This window comes from Macaca thibetana, chromosome 12 (genome assembly GCF_024542745.1).
Source record: "Macaca thibetana thibetana isolate TM-01 chromosome 12, ASM2454274v1, whole genome shotgun sequence".
NCBI lineage: Eukaryota > Metazoa > Chordata > Mammalia > Primates > Cercopithecidae > Macaca > Macaca thibetana.
Window position 1 is genome coordinate 68897021 of NC_065589.1, and position 19064 is coordinate 68916084.

Below are 19064 nucleotides of genomic sequence, written 5' to 3' on the forward strand. Positions count from 1 at the left end.
AGACTTGAATAGCTAGGAAATTGCCTAAGTGCAGAAGATCCCCTTAGAGAGGAGACTGTAGCCATTAGCCACAGGTAGCTCTGTAGATTATCATTTAAAATTCAGTGTTTCAGTCTCACCAGCCACATTTCGTGCTAGTGACTGCCATATGAGACACTGCGGATCAGCATTCACTCATTCATCTCACAAGTATTTATGGAGTGCCACGGTAGTGACAATGAGTGAAGCATAGAAAATCTCTGCCCTCGTGGAGTTTCTGTTCTAAAGGGGAAGATGAACACTAAAGAAACACCATAAGTGAGTCAACCTTTTTTTCTGTCCATTGCAGTCCCGGGGGGGAACCGATGACGTACTCAATTGAGTAACTGAGAAGTGTTTAATAATGGGAGGATTTACTAAGATGTGGGCAGAGATCAGGGAAACAAGGCATGGTGCAGTCCTCACTGCAGGAACCATCGCCGTGGCCAGGCCTGCAGGGGCAAGCACAGCTCCAGTTCCCAGCCAGGGCACCAGTGAGAAGAGCCAGGGAGGGGCTGCCTGACCGGAGCAACGCCCCTGCAAGAGAGGCGGCCCTGGAGGCAAACTGGTGGGGGAGGGGCCTAAGTGCTCTTATCCCACTTCCCTCCCTGGCCTCCCACTGGCCCAGCCCCAGGGAAGCCAGAGGCCGGGTGGAGAGGAGTGGAGGTACGTGGCAAAATCATGCAGTCTAGGAAACCCAGCAGGGTGGGAGTAGAGTTTGGGGTAGAGGGGTCCTGTGGGAAGGGCAACTAGCAAAAGAAATGGCCTGAAGCACAGGGGCTCTCTCACTGCCATCCCCCCGACCCCTCCTTTTCCTGTCTTCCTATAACATTCTGTCCCCTTCCCCAGGCCCTTCTGTCATCTCTGTGGCTCTGCTTTCTGCCACATGTCACATTCTCTCTCTCTGGGCACTCTCACAAGTGCCTTAGAGCCAAACCAGGGCCACTCTGCTGAACCTGAGTCTCTGTGCTCTGTTCACCTTAGGAGCATAGACAGGAATGTTTTTTGTTTTTTATGTTAAATAGACTTTATTTTTTAGAATAGTTTTAATTTTACAGAAAAACTGAAAACATTGCAGAGAGAGTTCCTATATACCTCACCCCGGCTTCCCCTGTTATTATTATTGTTTTTTAGACAGAGTCTCACTCTGTTGCCCAGGCTGGAGTGCAATGGCATGATCTCAGCTCAATGCAACCTCCGCCTCCTGGGTTCAGGCAATTCTCCTGTCTCAGTCTCCCGAGTAGACAGGAATACAGGCACCTGCCACCACACCTGGCTAATTTTTTGTATTTTTAGTAGAGACAGGGTTTTTGCCATGTTGGCCAGGCTGGTCTTGAACTCCTGACCTCAAGTGATCCATCTGCCTCAGCCTCCCAAAGTGCTGGTATTACAGGGGTGAGCCACCATACCTGGCCCAGCTTCCCCTATAACTAATATCTCACATGAGCATGGTATGTGTATTGCAGTCAATGAACAAATAATGACGTTTATTACCTAAAATCCATATTTTATTCTGATTTTCTTAGTTTATACCATCAACTGAACCTGTCTCCTTGCCTACTCTGCCACTTCCTAACTCTGCTGCCTGTTTTCTCTAATTCTTTTCCAGGTCTTCAGAAACTAATAGAGAAAAATCACAGAACTGTGGTGAGTGAGTCAAGACTAGTGAGGGAAAAAAGGAAGCACTGCATAGTTACAAAGCAATCAACAAAGGCAAGGTGGTTTCATCAGCCTCCTACCTAAAGCACAGGGGCTTAGGTAGGAGGTTGTGCTTTAGGTAGGAGGCTGCTGAAAATTTTGTTTTGAGAGAAGATCTCGTTCTGCCTCTCAGGTTGGAGTGCAGTGATATGATCATAGCTCACTGCAGCCTCCGGGGCTCAAGTGATCCTCCCACCTCAGCTCCAAGTAGCTGGGACTACAAGTGCATGCCACCATGCCTGGCTAATTTTTTATTTTTATTTTTATTTTTATTTAGAGATGGGTCTCACTTTGTTGCCCAGGCTGCTTTTGAACTCCTGAGCTCAAGTGATCCTCCTGCCACAGCCTCCCACAGTGTTGCGATTAGAGGCATGAGCCACTGAGCCTCACCTCTGGTCTCTCAACTTCTGGGCATTCCCCTCCACAAAGCCACCCCAGAGCACTCCCTTATACCCTTCACCCAGCTTCACCTAAAGGTAGTATCTTACATAACCATGGTACAGTTATCAAAACTGAGAGATTAACATTAATACAGAACTATTAGCTAAACTACAGATTTCATTCAGAGTTCACCAATTTCCTCACTCATATCCTTTTTTTCTGTCCTAGAATCCAATCCAGGGTCCCACATTGTATTGAGTTGTCACGTCTCCTTAGTCTTCACCAATATGCAACAGTTTTAAAGGCTTTCTTTGTTTTTCATGACCTTGACACTTTTAAAAGTTATGGTCAGGTATACTGTAGAATGTCTTTCAGTTTGAGATTGACTGATGTTTTCTTATGAATTTTGGGGAAGAATATCACTAGGGGAAGTGCCTTTCTCATGACATATTGGGGGACATGGTATCAGCCTGAAAGATTACAGGTGATGTTAAGCTTGATCACTTGGTTAAGGAGGTGTCCGCCAGGTTTTGCCACTATGAAGTTACTAATTTTCTTTTTCAATACTCCATTTGTCAGAAGTAAGTCACTAAGTCCAGCCCATACTCAAGGGGAAAGGAATTAAGCGCCTTTTCTAGAGGAAGGAGTATCAAAGAATTTGTGGACATATGTTAAAACCACCACAGTGACTAATTAATGTTTTTGGGTAGATACTTTGAGGCTATACAAAGATTCTATTTCTGCTTAAAGTTTCACCCACTAATTTTAGCATTCATCAGTGAATCTTTGCTGCAGCAGTTACTACTATGGTGTTCAAATGGTGATTTTCTACTTCCCTCGTGCCTTCTACCTTTATCATTTGGAATCCTGTAAGGACGGTTTCTCTCTTCTACTTGTTTATTTGTTCATTCAATCATTTCTTTATATCAGTATGCACTATGGAGATGTATTTTATTCTTTGGGTTAGAATCCGGTACTGTTTTTTAATTGCTCAATTGGTTTCTGTTTATGACTCTGCAAGCTTTTTGGGCTTGCTCCTGTGTCCTTTTTGACATGGCTTCCTCCTTTTTTGCATTTTGCTCTGGTTGGTGTTTGTTTTGAGCACTCCTTTACTTTCTGTCAAATGCACCAGGCTCACTGTGTATTTTCTGCCCCAGCTGCCCCAGCCCTATAATCCACCCTTTCTCAGAGGGCCTCTCAGTGCATTGCAGACTTCCCTGCTGATATACTAGTGATTTTAGTTAGGGCCTGCTGCTCTGCCAGGATTAGAATCCTTTCCTTACCAGCACAGCTCTCACAGTGGTAAAGAGTCTGACAGGCCCATTGTCCCTGCCCTGGCACATAGGAGGTATGTGACTTTGGGCAAGTTATTCTATGTCAGTCTAAGTGTTCTTGTCTGTAAAACGGAAAATGACAATACTCCTTCCTTATGGGGTTCTTGCGAGGATTAAGTGCATGTGAAGCAGGTCACATGCCCGTCATAAGTATCTAATACGTGTTGACGATAATGAAGATACAACTGCTTCTGGTCCAGGTGATTGGTTTTAAGGGCCTGGACTCTGGAGGCAGACTGCTTGGTTCTGCAATCTTAGTAAAACTCCCTGTGCCTGTTTCTCATCTGTAAAATGGGGATAATCACATAGAGTTTTTGGAGGATTAAATGAGTCAATATACACAAAGCACTTGGAACAGGGTCTAGCGTATAGGAAGCACTTGTTAACTGTTACCTGTTACTGTTTTTGTAATTATTGTTATTGAGATGGAGTCTCACTCTGTTGCCCAGGCTGAGTGCAGTGGCATGATCTCACCTCACTGCAACCTCTGCCTCCCAGGTTCAAGTGATCCTCCTACCTCAGCCTCTGAAGTAGCTGGGATTACAAGCATGCACCACCACACATGGCTAATTTTTGTATTTTTAGTAGAGATGAGGTTTCACTATGGTGGCCAGGCTGGTCTTGGACTTCTGTCCTCGAGTGATCCGCCCACATCAGCTTCCTAAAGTGCTGGGATTACAGGTGTGAGCCACCATATCAGGCCTGTGATTATTATTCTTGCAGGCTAAATCTCTGGCTCCTTTGGTGTTATCCTACCCTTGGTTGGTGGACCAAGCAGTATAGTAGAATATGTATGTGGTTTTAAAAGGGAACTATGAAATGTAAAGGTAATAGATGGTTCAGATCATACATCCTTTCTCCTGAGGAGGAAGGAGAACAGCCAAATTCAAATTCATAACTAGTTTGATTGCCATCATGTGCTGCTGACATTTTCTCCTCGGAGGTGTTGACAAATGGCTGTGACGGAATTACTCAATTCACATTTGTCTCACACTGATGCATGAGGCCCAAACGGCCAGCAGCTTTGGGGAAACTCTTTGTAAATCCATCAAATTTGGCCATTAAAAAATGATAACTATGATCAGCCAATGCTGAGGGACCCATTTTGTGGAAAAAAGAAATGGAACCAACACAGTTAGTGACACAATAATTAGGACGCAGGGGAGACTGCTGACAATTTGGAGATGTTTTCTTGGAGAAAATATCAAATGACTTACAATTTGCAGGACATTAATAGGTAATTAAGTCAGCAATTTGTTGCCTCAGGGTGACAGTTGTGGCCTCTCCTCTGTGCACAAAGAGTCAAGCATCCAAAGGCAATTCCTGCTCTCTCTTAATTGCAGGAGAGAGTGTCATGAAAACTCTTTCCCTCCCACTGAAAGCCCCAATGAGTTTTCTTGTTGGGAATGTTGGGATTTTCTTTTTCTTTTCCTTTTTTTTTTTTTGGAGACAGAGTCTTGCTCTGTAACTCAGACTGGAGTGAAGTGGTACAACCATGGCTCACCACAGCCTCGACTTCCTGGGCTCACGCAATCCCCCTACCTCAGCCTCATGAGTAGCTGGGACCACACCTGGCTTTTTTTTTTTTTTTTTTTTTTTTTTTAAATTGCACATACAGAGTCTCCCTATGTTGCCCAGACTGGTCTTGAACTCCTGGGCTCACGCAATCCTCCTGCCTCAGCCTCCCAAAGTACTGGGATTACCAGTGCAAGCCACTGTGCCTGATTGGGATTTTCTTATTATTGGGGTGAAAATGCAGCCAAAGCTGCCCTCAAGGAGGAGTGTAGGGGGGAACTGAGGTGAGGGAAGGTCCTCCGGGCTCAGGAGCAGAGTCCCTTTCCCTTTCATCTCACTCTTTTCTGCCTTCCTCATCCCCACTGTGCCCTGCCCCCTTGAAGCTGATTTGAGCAGTTCATTTGACAAACATTTCCACAAATGCAGTCATTTATGAACAACCCTCAGGTTTTGCTTTATCCACAAACCCTATGGGTTATTATTTGTTTAACATTTTTCTTTTAATAAATTCACTTCAAAACATGAATGCCCAATTTCACCTCCTCCTAACCAATGATATCCATGGAGCCACAGGGCTCTGATGACACTGAGAAATGCCACTTGACCTCTGCCAATGGCTGCGTGGGGTCTCCTCTCTCTATTTGGAAAAATCTACTGTGACCTGGCTGGGAACAGGAACAGAATGGACAATGTGGGCCTACAGGAGAAAACCAGGCTCTTGGTTTCCTCCAAAATAAGACAATGACACTGGTGGCAAGGCCTTCTAACACCAAGGGGCATGTCTGTTCCCACTGACAAACATTAGGATTCCCGATGTCCAAGAGGATAGAAGTCAAGGTGGCTGGGGAAAGAAGGGATGGAGGTTGTTAAATGACTCAAGAGTCTGTGGGGTGGAGGCAGGCAAGTGGAGGCAGGAGGCCAGTGATGTTACTACTGACTGCATGGTCCAGTTGAGGGATGAACTAAACCAAAGTAGTTTGTGGAAGCAAAGAGGAGATAATGGACTACCTAGATCAAACTTGATGGCTGACCCGATGTGGGGGATGTAAGAAGAAGAGGAGCTTATGACTCCTGGGTTTCTAACACAAGTGACAGATATCATAAACAAAGATAGGAATGGGGAGGAAGAGTGGATCTGGAGTCAAGCTGATGCATTCTGCTATTCACATGAAGAGTTGGAGGGATCTGTGGGATACCCTTTTGGAGATGTCTAGTCTTTGAAGACCATGACCTAGAGTTCAGGACAGATGGATGGGCTTGAGAAACTGATCTGAGTCTTAGTGTCCATATGATAAAAAGAAGCTGTGGGCACTTGTAATCCCAGCACTTTGGGAGGCCTAGGCGGGCAGATCACTTGAGGTCAGAAGTTTGAGACCAGCCTGGCCAACATGGTGAAACCCTGACTCTACTACAAATACAAAAATGGCTGGGCATGGTGATTTACGCCTGCAGTCTCAGCTACTCAGGAGGCCAAGGCTGTAGAATTGCTTGGACCTGGGAGGCAGTTGCAGTGAGCTGAGATCACGCCACTGCACTCCAGTCTGGGTGACAGAATGAGACTGTCTGAAAAAAAAAATAAATAAAAGAAGCAGCACCAGCAGCTGTGGGTATGGATGACCTCATCCAGGAAGAAGAGACAGAAAGCAAGGATTAGTTTGTTTTTTTTTTTCCCCAACAAAACAAGGTGCATTTTTATTGTGGTAAAATCCATATACTATAAAATTCAACATTCTAATAATTTTAAAGTATACAATTCAGTGGCATTTAGCACATTCCCAATGATGTACAATCATCATCACTGTATAATCTGTGAACACTTTAATCACCCCTACAGAAACCTCTGCACCAGTTAAACATCCCCTCTGCACCCACAGACCCTAGCAATTAGTAGTCTGCTTTCTGTCTATAAGGATTTGCCTTTTTTGGACATTTCACATATATGGAATGATACAACATGTGGCCTTTTGTGTCTGACATCTTTCATTTAGCATAATGTTTTTAAGGTTCACCCATGTTGTAGCATATATTTTTACTTCATTCCTTTTTATGGCTGAAGAATATTCCATTATATAGATATAACACAATTTGTTTATCCATTCATCAGCTGATGGATAATTAGGTTGTTTCCAAGGGATTCACTTTTTTATAGATGCATAATAGATGTATATTGTTTCGAAGTGAAACAACTTATTACATGTGATAATTTATTACATTCATATAATTTGTAAAGATTGAATCCATGTACTTGGGGATATCCATCACCTTAAATATTTCCCTTTTCTTTCTGCTAGCACTTTATGTCTTTTTCTTTTCTTTTTTTTTTTTTTTTGAGACGGAGTTTTTTTTTTTTTTGCTCTTGTTGCCCAGGCTGGAGTGCAGTGGCACGGTCTTGGGGTCTCGGCTCACTGCAACCTCCGCCTCCCAGGTTCAAGCAATTCTCCTGCCTCAGCCTCCCAAGTAGCTGGGATTACAGGCATGTGCCACCACGCCCGGCTAATTTTGTATTTTTAGTAGAGACAGGGTTTCTCCATGTTAGTTAGGCTGGTCTTAAATCCCCGACCTCAGGTGATCCGCCCGCCTCGGCCTCCCAAAGTGCTGGGATTACAGGTGTGAGCCAACATGCTGGCCTTTTTTTTTTTTAGATGGAGTTTCGCTCTTGTCGCCCAGGCTGGAGTGCAGTGGCATGATCTCGGCTCACTGCAACCTCTGCCTCCTGGGTTCAAGTGATTCTCCTGCCTCAGCCTCCCGAGTAGCTGGGATTACAGGCGCGCACCACCACGCGCAGCTAATTTTTGTATTTTTAGTAGAGTTTCACATGTTTTTAGTAGGGTTTCACATGTTAGCCAGGCTGGTCTTGAACTGCTGACCTCAGGTGATCCACCTGCCTCAGCCTCCCAAAGTGCTGGGATTATAGGCGTGAGCCACCGTGCCTGGCCTGTGTCTTTTCTTTATGCTTGTGATTTTGAATTCTTTTCTTATCCATTTTGAAAAACTATAGTCACCAAGATGTAAACTTTTAATAAAGCAAGGAAGGAGAAAGAGGTGACTAAGGAGACTGAGAAAGGGAAGTCAGAGACATAGAAGACACACAGACTCTAAGGGAGGATGTTTCAGAAATGGAGGGTTTGGTAAGCAGTGTCGGATAATTCAGAAAAATTCTGAGAGTCAACCGTTGAGGGTTTGGCCAAAGAGAAGACTGGTGACCTTATAATAGGAGTTTTTCTGTGGAAAGGTGAGGGCAGAAGCTGGATGGTGAACAGGAGATGTGGTTTGGGGCAGGGAAGGCACTACTTTTATAAGAGACATGAAAGAGTAGGAGAGGATGAGAGATGAATATGGGATAGTAGGAAGCATGTTTACTTGCTGGTCGGGAGAAGCCAGAGAGGAAATTCCAAAGGGGAGAGGCAATGAAAGGCTCTGGGATGCACATTAGAAGCACCTGGGAATCCCACCCAATTCAATTCAGATCCCTGGGGGTGGGACCCCGGCATCATTAGTGTTTTCTAAAAATGTCCCCAGGTGAAGATATCAGAGAGTTGGGGCTGAGAACCACTGAGAAAGACTTGCTGAGGATGACCTTAGAAGGAAGGACACTGTTATGCTAAGACTAGAGGGAGAATGGCTACAATGTAGGTGAGTTTACAGTGAAAGCCAGAAAGCTGTGGGATTTAAAATTAATTTTATCAATGAAGCAGGCCAGGTTATCTGCTGAGAGACAACGATGGGGGTAAGTCTTATACGTATTTTACACCATCTGTCTGTGAAACTAGGATACTAGTACTTTTCATAGCCTGCATGAGTAGGGGCTGTATTAGGGCTTTTTTTCCTCTCCTTCCTTTCCCAAAAAATTCAGCACCAGCCCTCAACAACATTAAAATTAAAATAATTTATTTTTAGTCTTAACCAAACAAATCAATTCTCTACTTTTTCCTCCTTGATATAATCTGAGCCACGTTGCTAGTCAAGCTGCCTGGATAGTATTTGGGTCCCTCTCTGGCATGCCTTCAGCAACTTTACTTTCAATCCCTTAAAAAACAAAACCAAACTATAATTTAGTGACATGTTTGGCAAAACAAATACAAAGCGTATTGGGCAGCAATTTAAAAAAACAGATTGGCAGATATAAATATAATATGTGTGCACCCCAGGCTTCCTCCCTAAAACTCAATTCTTCTGAGAACCCAAAGGGATGGGATCATAAAACAGTATTTTAGCTTCAGCAAACATGTATTAATAGGTTCTTCTCACCATTCCTATTCATTTGCTTTGGAAAATTTAGAATGTTTTGCTACTTAGGTGGAGCCAAGTTTTTTGCTTTTGTTTTTTATGGATAACCTGGGGTACAGCAGTCTGATGACTTAGTCACATGTTACTGTAACTGAAACAGTAAGACCCATTCATAGAGATGTCAGCACATATTAAACCCATAATAAATATTTTTGGATAATTATGAAGCTTAGAAATTATTTACTTGGCATTTATGCCTCCTTTAGTGATAGCCACTATAGAGGGGTATTTCTCATTCTTTTTGGGTTCTTATCCTATTTTTGAATCATTTTTGATGACACAGGGAGGGTAGAAGTTATAAACTGGCAGCTCACAGAATGTGTTCTGATGGTCCTCTTCTAAAAGTTTGGATCAGGTGACATTTAAAAATTAGGTGATTTCACACAAGAATTCAGATTGCTGGCTTCTCTTGAAAAAGTGGGCGATGTGGTAACTTGGCTAGGCACGCCAACGATGGGTGCATGCTTCATGGGGCTCCCCCTTCAGACCAGGCCTACCTTCCCCAGTTCCCCACCGCCCCTGCCCCTCACCTTTGTGTCTGGTTTCTGGAAGCACTTGAATTTGAGACCAGACCCCTATGTGAGGCCAACTGCCAGCTGCTCATGGTGAATGGCTAATTATATTGTCATGGTCACTGTGTTTGTTTCCTCCAGTGACACTAGGGCTGGAGTATTACTTGTTTTGTGTGCTTGTGTGTCTATAGCCCTGTGCCTGGCACAAAAACACTCAAGAAAATTTGATGAATGAATCTAGGAGGCTCAATTCTTTGCAAGCATTTGGCTACCTATGAAGAAACTGAAGTCACAGTGTCAGATCCTCGGGTAGAGAGTGTAGAAATCCAGAGTAAGAGATTAGTCCAACCTGCTTGTGAGGATAGGCTGGTGTTCATGTGCATTTCTTGGCAGATTAGTCCTGAAATGCTGATGCAATGGCTCTTTTGAGTCACAATATGCATACCAAAGGCTATGAGGAATTCTGGAGTAAAACAGGAGCAAAGAACTTGTTTTATTTGGTCTAACCGAATGCTTCCTAAATCTTCATCTACCATTTCACTATTTTGACACCTAATCTTTGATTTTCTGACATCTGTTCCCAGATGTACTCAATGGCAAGTTATTTTTTTAATGATGGTGAAATTAAAGTGTCCTGGTTAAGGCAATTTTGTAAGAATTTTGTGGCAGTCCCATAGGCCCCTGGGATCTTCCCTAGGGTATTGCTAAAACAGCATTGGGAAACATGGTTCACTGTAGTCTTATTGAAAGTCAGGGTTAAACTATTTTTCTTCTTTGGCTGGCCATACATCTCTGCAGATACAATAGCTTACATTTGTATGACATTTTATAGTTTAGATTATCACATGCATTATCTCAGTTTCTCCTCAAAACAACGGGAACTGTAGGCATCATTACTCCATTTGCTTGCTTAAGGCCCTAAGCTAGCCAGAGGCAATGTCTAGATCTAAACTCTTTCTTCTAGATCTGCTGCTCTGCTGGTACCTCCAACGGATTTTTCCTTGAACACATTATTTAGCTTTTGGGCCAAATCACAGTGTTGGCTGGAAATTTCTGTGATTTGGTGGGGTGGGGGTGGGGGCGCGGGTTGTAATCTCTCCCGGCAAAGTAAAATACTGATTGCTGTTCTGTAGTGAAGCATCAGAGATCACCAGGGGAAGGCGCTCAGATTGGACCTCCAGGGCTTGGAAGGCACACAGCGACGTCAGATCCCCTTGAAGAGTCCAGAACACAGGCGAGCTGGGGCTGACCTGGGCCTTTTGCTCCTTCACCTACAATCTTTCCCAGTCTCCACTGTGCCTCGGGGCCTCAAATACCATCTGCGTCCAAACGTTTTCTCTAAGGAGTTGCAATCTTGCCTCTTACTTCCCTGTCCTACAGGAGGAGCCACTCAAGTGAAAAGCTCACGAGCGGAAAAGGCCTCCTCCAAGCCCGTGTGGGAACCTTTAACGGGCTGGGCAGGGGCCACTTGCTCAGCTTTTGCAGATCCTGGGTCCAGAAGCGCCGACACTGGCGGGTAGCGCTGCGGGGATCCGAGTTCCACAGCTTCCAGCTCCGGGGAAGGGGAGGAGAGGAGCCTTCACCTCTACCGGTGTCCCCCTTCCCTGAGGGTCCCCCTTGCCTGAGGGGAGAGGACGAGAAGAGACAGAGGGAGAGGGAAGAGAGGGGGAGAAGGAGGACGGGAGAGGGAAGGGGAGATGAGGGAGAGAAAGGGAGGAGGAAGCGAAAGAAAAGGGGACAGGAGGAGGGGCGAGACGGGGGTTGGGAGAGCGGGAGGTTGGGACGGAGCCGGGAAGAGGCGAAGGCCTGGGTGAGGGAGGAGAGAGGTCGCGGGAGGGGAGTAGGTCGGGCCGGGCCCTGGGAAGTCGCTGGTCTAGGCCGCCGGCAGTTTCTAACGTCGAAGGGCAGCGTGAACCTCAGCTTCTTACTGCGCAGCCGGAGGCACCCAGGGCCGGGAGCGGAAGTCCAAGGGGACCCCAAAGGCGGAGGAGCAGCCGAGCCCGGGCCCCGCGGGAGACAGAGGCTGGAGCCTCTCACACGTGGGTTCGGGACTTCGGAGCGTGGCCGGGCCGCGCTTTCTGTAGACAGCAGAGGCCCAGAGTGCATCCCGGTTCTGAGCTTAGACCCAGAAAGCGGGGTTCAGTGTGACTCATCAGACTCTTCAGCCACCCGCTCCAGGGGGCTCCGGACCTGAAAACAGGGTCTTCATTTCTGTGGGCCCCAAGTTAGAAACTTGCAGAGGAAGGGGAGGGAGCTCACTTCTCCCAGGGTGGAAGGGGTGTGAACACGAGCCAGCGCCCGTGAAGGGTGAAGGTCCCCGGTTCAGGAAGCCCTCTCCCCAAACCTCCAGCGAGTGGTGGGGTGAAGGGTTAGGCCTATCTGAAAGATAGGGGGCAGCTTGTCGAAGTTCAGTGGAGCAGGTGGCCCCCAGGGAAGCCCTGTCTTTCAGTAGAACAAGTGCTGAGCATCTTAAAGAATGCACAAGAGTTTGGTGCATTAGCTCACACCTGTAATCCCAGCGCTTTGGGAGGCCGAGGCGGGTGGATCTCTTGAGCCCAGGAGTTCGAGACCAGCCTGGGCAACATGGAGAAACCCCGTCTCTACAAAAAATAATTTAAAAATTAGCTGGACGTGGTGGCGCGCGCCTGTGGTCCCAGCTACTCTGGAAGCTGAAGTGGGAGGATCGCTTGAGCTCTGGAGGTCGAGGCTGCAGTGAGATGTTGCCCCTTGCACTCCAGCCTGGGCAGCAGAGTGAGAGCCTGTCTCAAAATAATAAAAAAACTCATACTTTTGTTTCTATTAACAGTTGATCGGCAGATTCCTCTTACTGTGACTATCCAGTCTCCCCTAGGCCTTTGGACATCTGGAAGGCAGTGTTAAGAGCCCAACTCTGGAGATGGACTTTGGCTCCACCACCAATTATTAATAGCTCTGTGACTTGGGGCAAGTTACTTAACCTCCCTACACCACAGTTTCCACTGCTGTAAATTGGGGATGATGATAATAATAGCCACCTCACAAGGTTGCCTGGAGAATTGATTAAATGAAATAATTATCGTGGAGTTTATCTAGTCTTATCTGTCAGAGCCAAGAGCCTCCTTTCTCCTAAGCTGACCTTGGTATCTCCCCCCGTCCGCCTCCTTTACTTTGCATCCTAACTCATTAAACATGGGATTGCTTGACAGTATGTTTTCTTTGTGTACAGATAGCTTGTTTCTTCAACCTACATTTTAAGTTCTTTCAACAGTCACTTTTATTTCTATGTATACTTAAAGGCACCAACTTAGTGCATTGCACACAGCTAGTATTCAATAAATGTTTGTTGATTGAGTGATAAATAAAACTTCAGTGATACCTAGAAAGAGACTTTTCTAGAAAATTTGAAGGTATGGAAAAGAAAAACTCTTCGTAGGGCAGGAGGAGTAGAATAAAACTTGAGATATGAAGTCAACTTTGTGAGTTTAGAACCATAAAAATGTATCATGTAGAGTAATCTCAACTATGTAAAGAAAACTGCAAAACAAAACTGGAAGTAAACATGCCAGATTTTATAGCTGATGTCTTAGTGTAGGAGGAGTATGAGTGATTTTTTCCCCCTCCTGTTTTATACTTTTTAGTCCTTTCCAGCTTTTCTATGGTCAATATGTGTTTCTGAGTTGCTCAGGAAAAGTACTTCAATTATCCATATAACTTAGCCAATAAAAATGATCACATTTTGGATGTTTAGAGATGTGATGACCTTGGAGGAAAAAAAAAATCGTGAGAACAAAACAATAGCTTTCCTCTAAGTTTTCCTTTATTTTTTTCCCCAGAGCAGCCACCCTTTACTGATTTGTGCCAGAAAATCAATTTGTCAGTTTGAAATGTAGAGATATTTCCTTTTCAGGGACCAGAATATTTGTCTTTCCTATCTAGGGGACTTCCTTTGAAGTGTCAAGATTCCAGGCAGGGAATCAAAATTGTGGAAGGGTCTTGTGCTAAATTCAGAGCCAAGGCAAAGTGAGGCAAATGATCATAATGATTATTTCAGCTAGCTTAGTGAACTTTCACCTTTTCAGTGATTTTTTTTTTTTTTTTTTTTTCGAGACAGGGACTTGCTCTGTGCAGGCTAGAGTGCAGTGGTGCAATCATAGCTCACTGAAGCCTTGAACCTCTGGTCTCAAACGATCCTCCTGCCTCAGCTTTCCAAGTAGCTGGGACTACAGGCATGCATCACCACGCCCAGCTAATATTTTACGTTTTTGGTAGAGATGGGGTCTTGCCCAGGCTGGCCTCGAACTCCTGGTCTCAGGCAATCCTCCTGCCTTGGCCTCCCAAAGCTCTGGGATTACAGACATGAGCCACCGTGCTGGCCTCCTGTGATTGACTGATTGATTGATTGATTTTTTCTTACAACGCTTTAGGATGTAACAGTGATCTTCTGTTTGTATTACTATAACATTAAAAAACATGCACACAACAATTTACAAAGTTATAATTCACTCAACTAGAGTTACCTTCCACTTTTACTGAAAATTAGGACAACACTTCAATTTATCTGTGCATAGAGTCATTCATTCAGCAAAAATTTACTAAGTGCCAGGCCCTGTGCTGATGCTAGAAACAAGAAATAAGACCTGATCCTTACCTTTCAGAAGCTTAGGGTCTAGTTGATGAACACTCATATATAAACAGTGATATGTAGAAAATTGTCTCAAGGGCTTCGGTAGATCCAGGTAGACAGACTTACAGCAGCTAGTGGGACAAAAAGAAGAAGCCAGTTCTAGTGGGGCAGGGAGACAGCAAAGAGGAGGGAGCAGAACAGAACTTCAGAGACAACCAGTTATCTGGACTGATTATGAATCTTTAGCTTATAAGTGGGTAGTCTTTCCCGACGTGAGGCTGTTGTTTTTTTTCTGTACTTTGCCCTAATCATGTTGTCATATATACTATCTATCTGATAACTTTCTCTGCTACATTAAGGGTATGCTTCATGATTCTTTCCATCATTGAGAAATGCAATGAGTTTATAACATTTAAATCCTATTCCATCATATTCTAAGAACTGACCAAATTTTAAAAATATATCAATCATTTTATCAAGTAAGATAGAAATTTGTAAAACATATAAACCCTAAACTTTTTAGTTTTACTTAAAGCATATAATTGTACATTCATTCCTCAATGATTAGATGTTGGGCTCAGTGTTGGAATCCTCTGATTGAAATTACTCATTGTTTTTCCTACATTAACCCTACCCGTGATACACTGGGTTTATGGTTTCCAGCCTTTGTTTTTCTATAGAGAGGAGTGAGCTTAGACACTTAAAAAACAATATCAGTGTGGAGTCTTTTAGGCTTTACAATTTCTTTTCCTAATCTTTTAGTTTTCTAGCCCATCACTAATTTGACAACAATTTTTACTGTTTTTTTTTTTTTTTTTTTTGTAAACTGCCTTTAGTCTTTTCAAAATATTGAACTTGCTTTTCATAATTTGTTTTTTGTTTGTTTGTTTCATGGTGGGTTTTTTTGTACTCATATTTCATTCTTTTATGTAATAGGCATGAAGAAGTTTCAGACAAATCACTAACTGTAAACGTACAACTCAACTGATCTGTGCTGTTTCATTTTAAAAATGCTGGTCATGATCCAATGAATGTATTTCACCTAGTAAATTGGTATGAAGACCTGTGATTTGAAAAATGCTGTGTTAAAGAGTAGTGTAGTGTTCAGTGCACACTGGCATCAGTGTCAGAGAGGGATAGAGAGTGTCTGTTAATGCACTGAATTGTTTAGGTAGTGTTCCATTAAGAGAGCTTCTGCTGTATTAAAATTCTGTTGGATTAGATTTCTGGGTCAACCACTAGGCTTTGGAAATCTCATTGCACTCAAGCTTTGGCTGTTATAGTTTGAGTTTTCCAGATACTGGGCCTGGGCCTAAAGCCCTCAAGCTTAGAGTCAGTGCTAATTGCCTATGAAGTTCACATTACATATGTAACCGACCATAACTGAGCCATTTTAAGGCCATTTGATTATATCCTTTTCTAAAGACAAAACAAGGAGATTGATTGATTAAATGTGCATGCTAATCTAAGAAAACACTTTTCCTAGTTTATGACAATGTCTAAGGCTTTTAAGAACCTCCACTTAAGTTCTTACTTAGCTCTGTTTTCTCTGCAAGGACATGGGACTTGAAAGATATTTGATGGAGCCAGAGAAGGATATGGCAAGCAAGAATATTTGTTTAAGTTGAAATCGAGATCTTCCTCCTCCTTGGTAGAGGCTCCCAGATCAAAAGATACTGGGGGCTATCCTGCCAGAAAGCATAGTCAAATCAGGTGAGTATTTTCCTGAGTTGATAGCTTTATTTACCCTGGTCTGTAGGGATAGCTCTCAGGAATTTACCCCTTTTCAAAATACCTGTCATTCAGGAAAGAAGGGGCCAGAGAGAGGGTAGATTATCTGTTGCAAAATGTCTGGGAATCCCTACCTACAACTCAGGTACCTATATCCCTTTTTAATGAGGGCACACACTCTGAATTCTTTCATTTTTGAGGATGGCAGCCCTGTACCCTTAGGTTTGATGTGGAGATGGCTGGGAAGCAGGGCTGGTGAGAGATGTGCACTTAGGCACATTTCTTGGCTCCTCTAGCTGTTTTTCTGAATCTTCTAAGGTGGAGCTCCCTCTTGCAGTTACAAAGATGACCCAATAATATCATAGAGAGAAGACAACCAGTTCTGCAAACGTGCCCTAATGGGGGAGTCATCACAGTTTTGTAGTCCCCAAAACTCATGTCGTCAATGTGACCAGAATGACCAGACCCTCAGGGATGGTTTCATCTAGCCAGACTTGCTGAAGACTCATGAGTGAACAGAACTCCAGTTTATGATGGAGACATTTGTCTCTGGTGACCAAAAAGCTCCATGATTGTTCTCCAGGACCCCCATGGCTACGTCCTGGGTACCTGGGGAATCATGCTAGTAACCAGAAAGTTGTTTGGTGATCGCAAAATCACAAAAGAGAAATGGCTAGTGTTATGGGTTGAACTGTGTCCCTTCCAAATTCATATGTTAACGTCCTAACCCCTAGTACCTCAGAACGTGACCTTATTTGGAAATAGACTTGTAGCAGATATAATTACAGCTGACCCTTGAACAGTGTGGGCGTTAGACATGCCAACCTGCATAGTTAAAAATGCATGTATAACTTCTACTCCCCAAAAACTTAGCTACAAATAGCCTACTGTGGAACCACAGCCTTATCAGATAATAACAGAAACAGTTGATTAACACATATTTTGTATATTGTATGTATTACATACAATGATCTTACAATAAAGTAAGTTAGGAAAAGTGTTAAGAAAATAAGGAAAATACATTTATAGTACTGTACTGTATTTATTGATACTGTAAGTTCGCATCACCTGTCTACAAGGTGAATTGTGTGTCTGAATTGGCAGCAACAGCAACTGCAGACCTCAATCTATAGTGCATATCAAGCAATTCAGCTTTTTGTTGTAAACTCATGACTTTTCTCTGCTTCTCGGGAGCACTTTGAACATCACTGGTGGCACTTCGCATGGGTCCCATGGTGTTATTCAAGGTTTATAGTATTGCACTAAACCCATTGAAAAATATGTGAGAACTGACAGAGATCACTTCTTACTGCAATATGCAATTTATTGGAGAGATGAACTGCTCATGCGGAGATGATGAGCATCACACGGCATTTTAAGTGGATACTCGCAACACTTGAGCTTGCCACCATAACAACAGGAAGTGGCTATGGAATTATTACAGTAGTGCAATATTACTGCAGCTAATTTTATGCAGTTATGATTTAATACTGCATCTTTACATTTGTTTACATTTCTCTCAACTTTGAATGGCTCCCCATACAATCTGTGTTTGTGTAAGTTTTAATACATTTTAGCTTTTTATAATTTGTGTATATTTTGTGGTAGTGATAAAATAGACTATTATCTACATATATTTTATACATACACTTGTCACACATTTCCAAAAAATTTTCCAATGTATTTGTTGGAAAAAAAAAATCTGGCCAGGCCCAGTGGCTCACTGGCTGTAATCCCAGCACTTTGGGAGGCTGAGGCGGGTGGATCATGAGGGCAGGAGATTGAGACTAGCCTGGCCAACATAGTGAAACCCTGTCTCAACTAAAAATACAGAAATTAGCTGGGTGTGGTGGCACGCACCTATAGTCCCAGCTACTTGGGAAGTTGAGGAAGGAGAATCGCTTGAACCTGGGAGGCAGAGGTTGCAGTGAGCCAAGACTGTGCCGTTGCACTCCAGCCTGGGTGACAGAGTGAGACTCCATCTCAAAAACAAACAAATGAACAAACAAACAAAACAAAAGAAAAGAAATCTGTGTATAAGTGGAGGCCATGTAGTTCAAATCTGTGTTGTTCAAGGGTCAACTGTAGTTAAAATGAGGCCATAGTGGAGTAGGGTGGGCCTTTAATCCAATATGACTGGTATCTTTGTAAAAAGGGAAAATCTGGACACAGACACCTGCAGAGGGAGAACACCATGGGAAGATGAAGACAAAGACTGGGATGATGTGTCCATAAGCCAAGGAATGTCAAAGACAGCAGCAAAGCACTGGAATCTAGGGGAGAGGTATTATGGGGCAGATTCTTCCTTATAGGCCTCAGCAGGAACCAGTCCTGCTGCCACCTTCAGCTCACACTTTTGGCTTCCGGAACTGTGAGACAATAAATTGTTTAAACCACCCAGCTTATGGTATTTTGTTACATCAGCCTTAGCAAACTAATACAGATGGTTTTGAGGACTAGTTCACATTATGGAGCTTGACAAATTACCTTATAACCCTGACTTGTGACCCAATTATTTGTAATCTCTAGATCTAAGTCTTTTTTTTTTTTCCTCAGACAGGAGTGGAAAAACACTCCACAGCCGGGCGCGGTGGCTCACGCCTGGAATCCCAGCACTTTGGGATCTCAAGATTGCTTGAGATCAGGAGTTCAAGACCAGCTGGCCAACATAATGAAACCCTGTCTCTACTAAAAATACAAAAAATTAGCTAGGAGTGGTGGCAGGCACCTTTAATCCCAGCCACTTGGGAGGCTGAGACAGGAGAATCACTTGAACCCGGGAGGCAGAGGTTGCAGTGAGCCAAGATTGTGCCACTGTACTCCAGCCTGGGCAATAAGAGTGAAACTTCGTCTCAAAACAAAACAAAACAAAAAAAACACTCCTGAAATTTTGGTCTCTGGATTTCCTTTTCCTAAATCCAAGATCTTCCTTTTTCTGTATCTACATCCTTTTTTTCTGATGTGCAAACGTTTTTTTGTGTGTGT

General features: G+C 43.7%; 1 protein-coding gene and 1 long non-coding RNA gene across 2 annotated transcripts in view; one reads left to right on the top strand and one right to left on the bottom strand.

Annotated features, from left to right (window-relative positions):
- Positions 1-19064, bottom strand: part of SP9 (Sp9 transcription factor) — a 921284-nt gene that overhangs the window by 310998 nt on the left and 591222 nt on the right. The gene's annotated exons all lie outside the window — the stretch shown is intronic.
- LOC126932716 (uncharacterized) lies at positions 586-19028 on the top strand. Its single transcript, XR_007718286.1, has 4 exons — positions 586-684; positions 1628-1665; positions 15905-16061; positions 18235-19028. It is a non-coding gene; the product is annotated as an uncharacterized LOC126932716 (long non-coding RNA).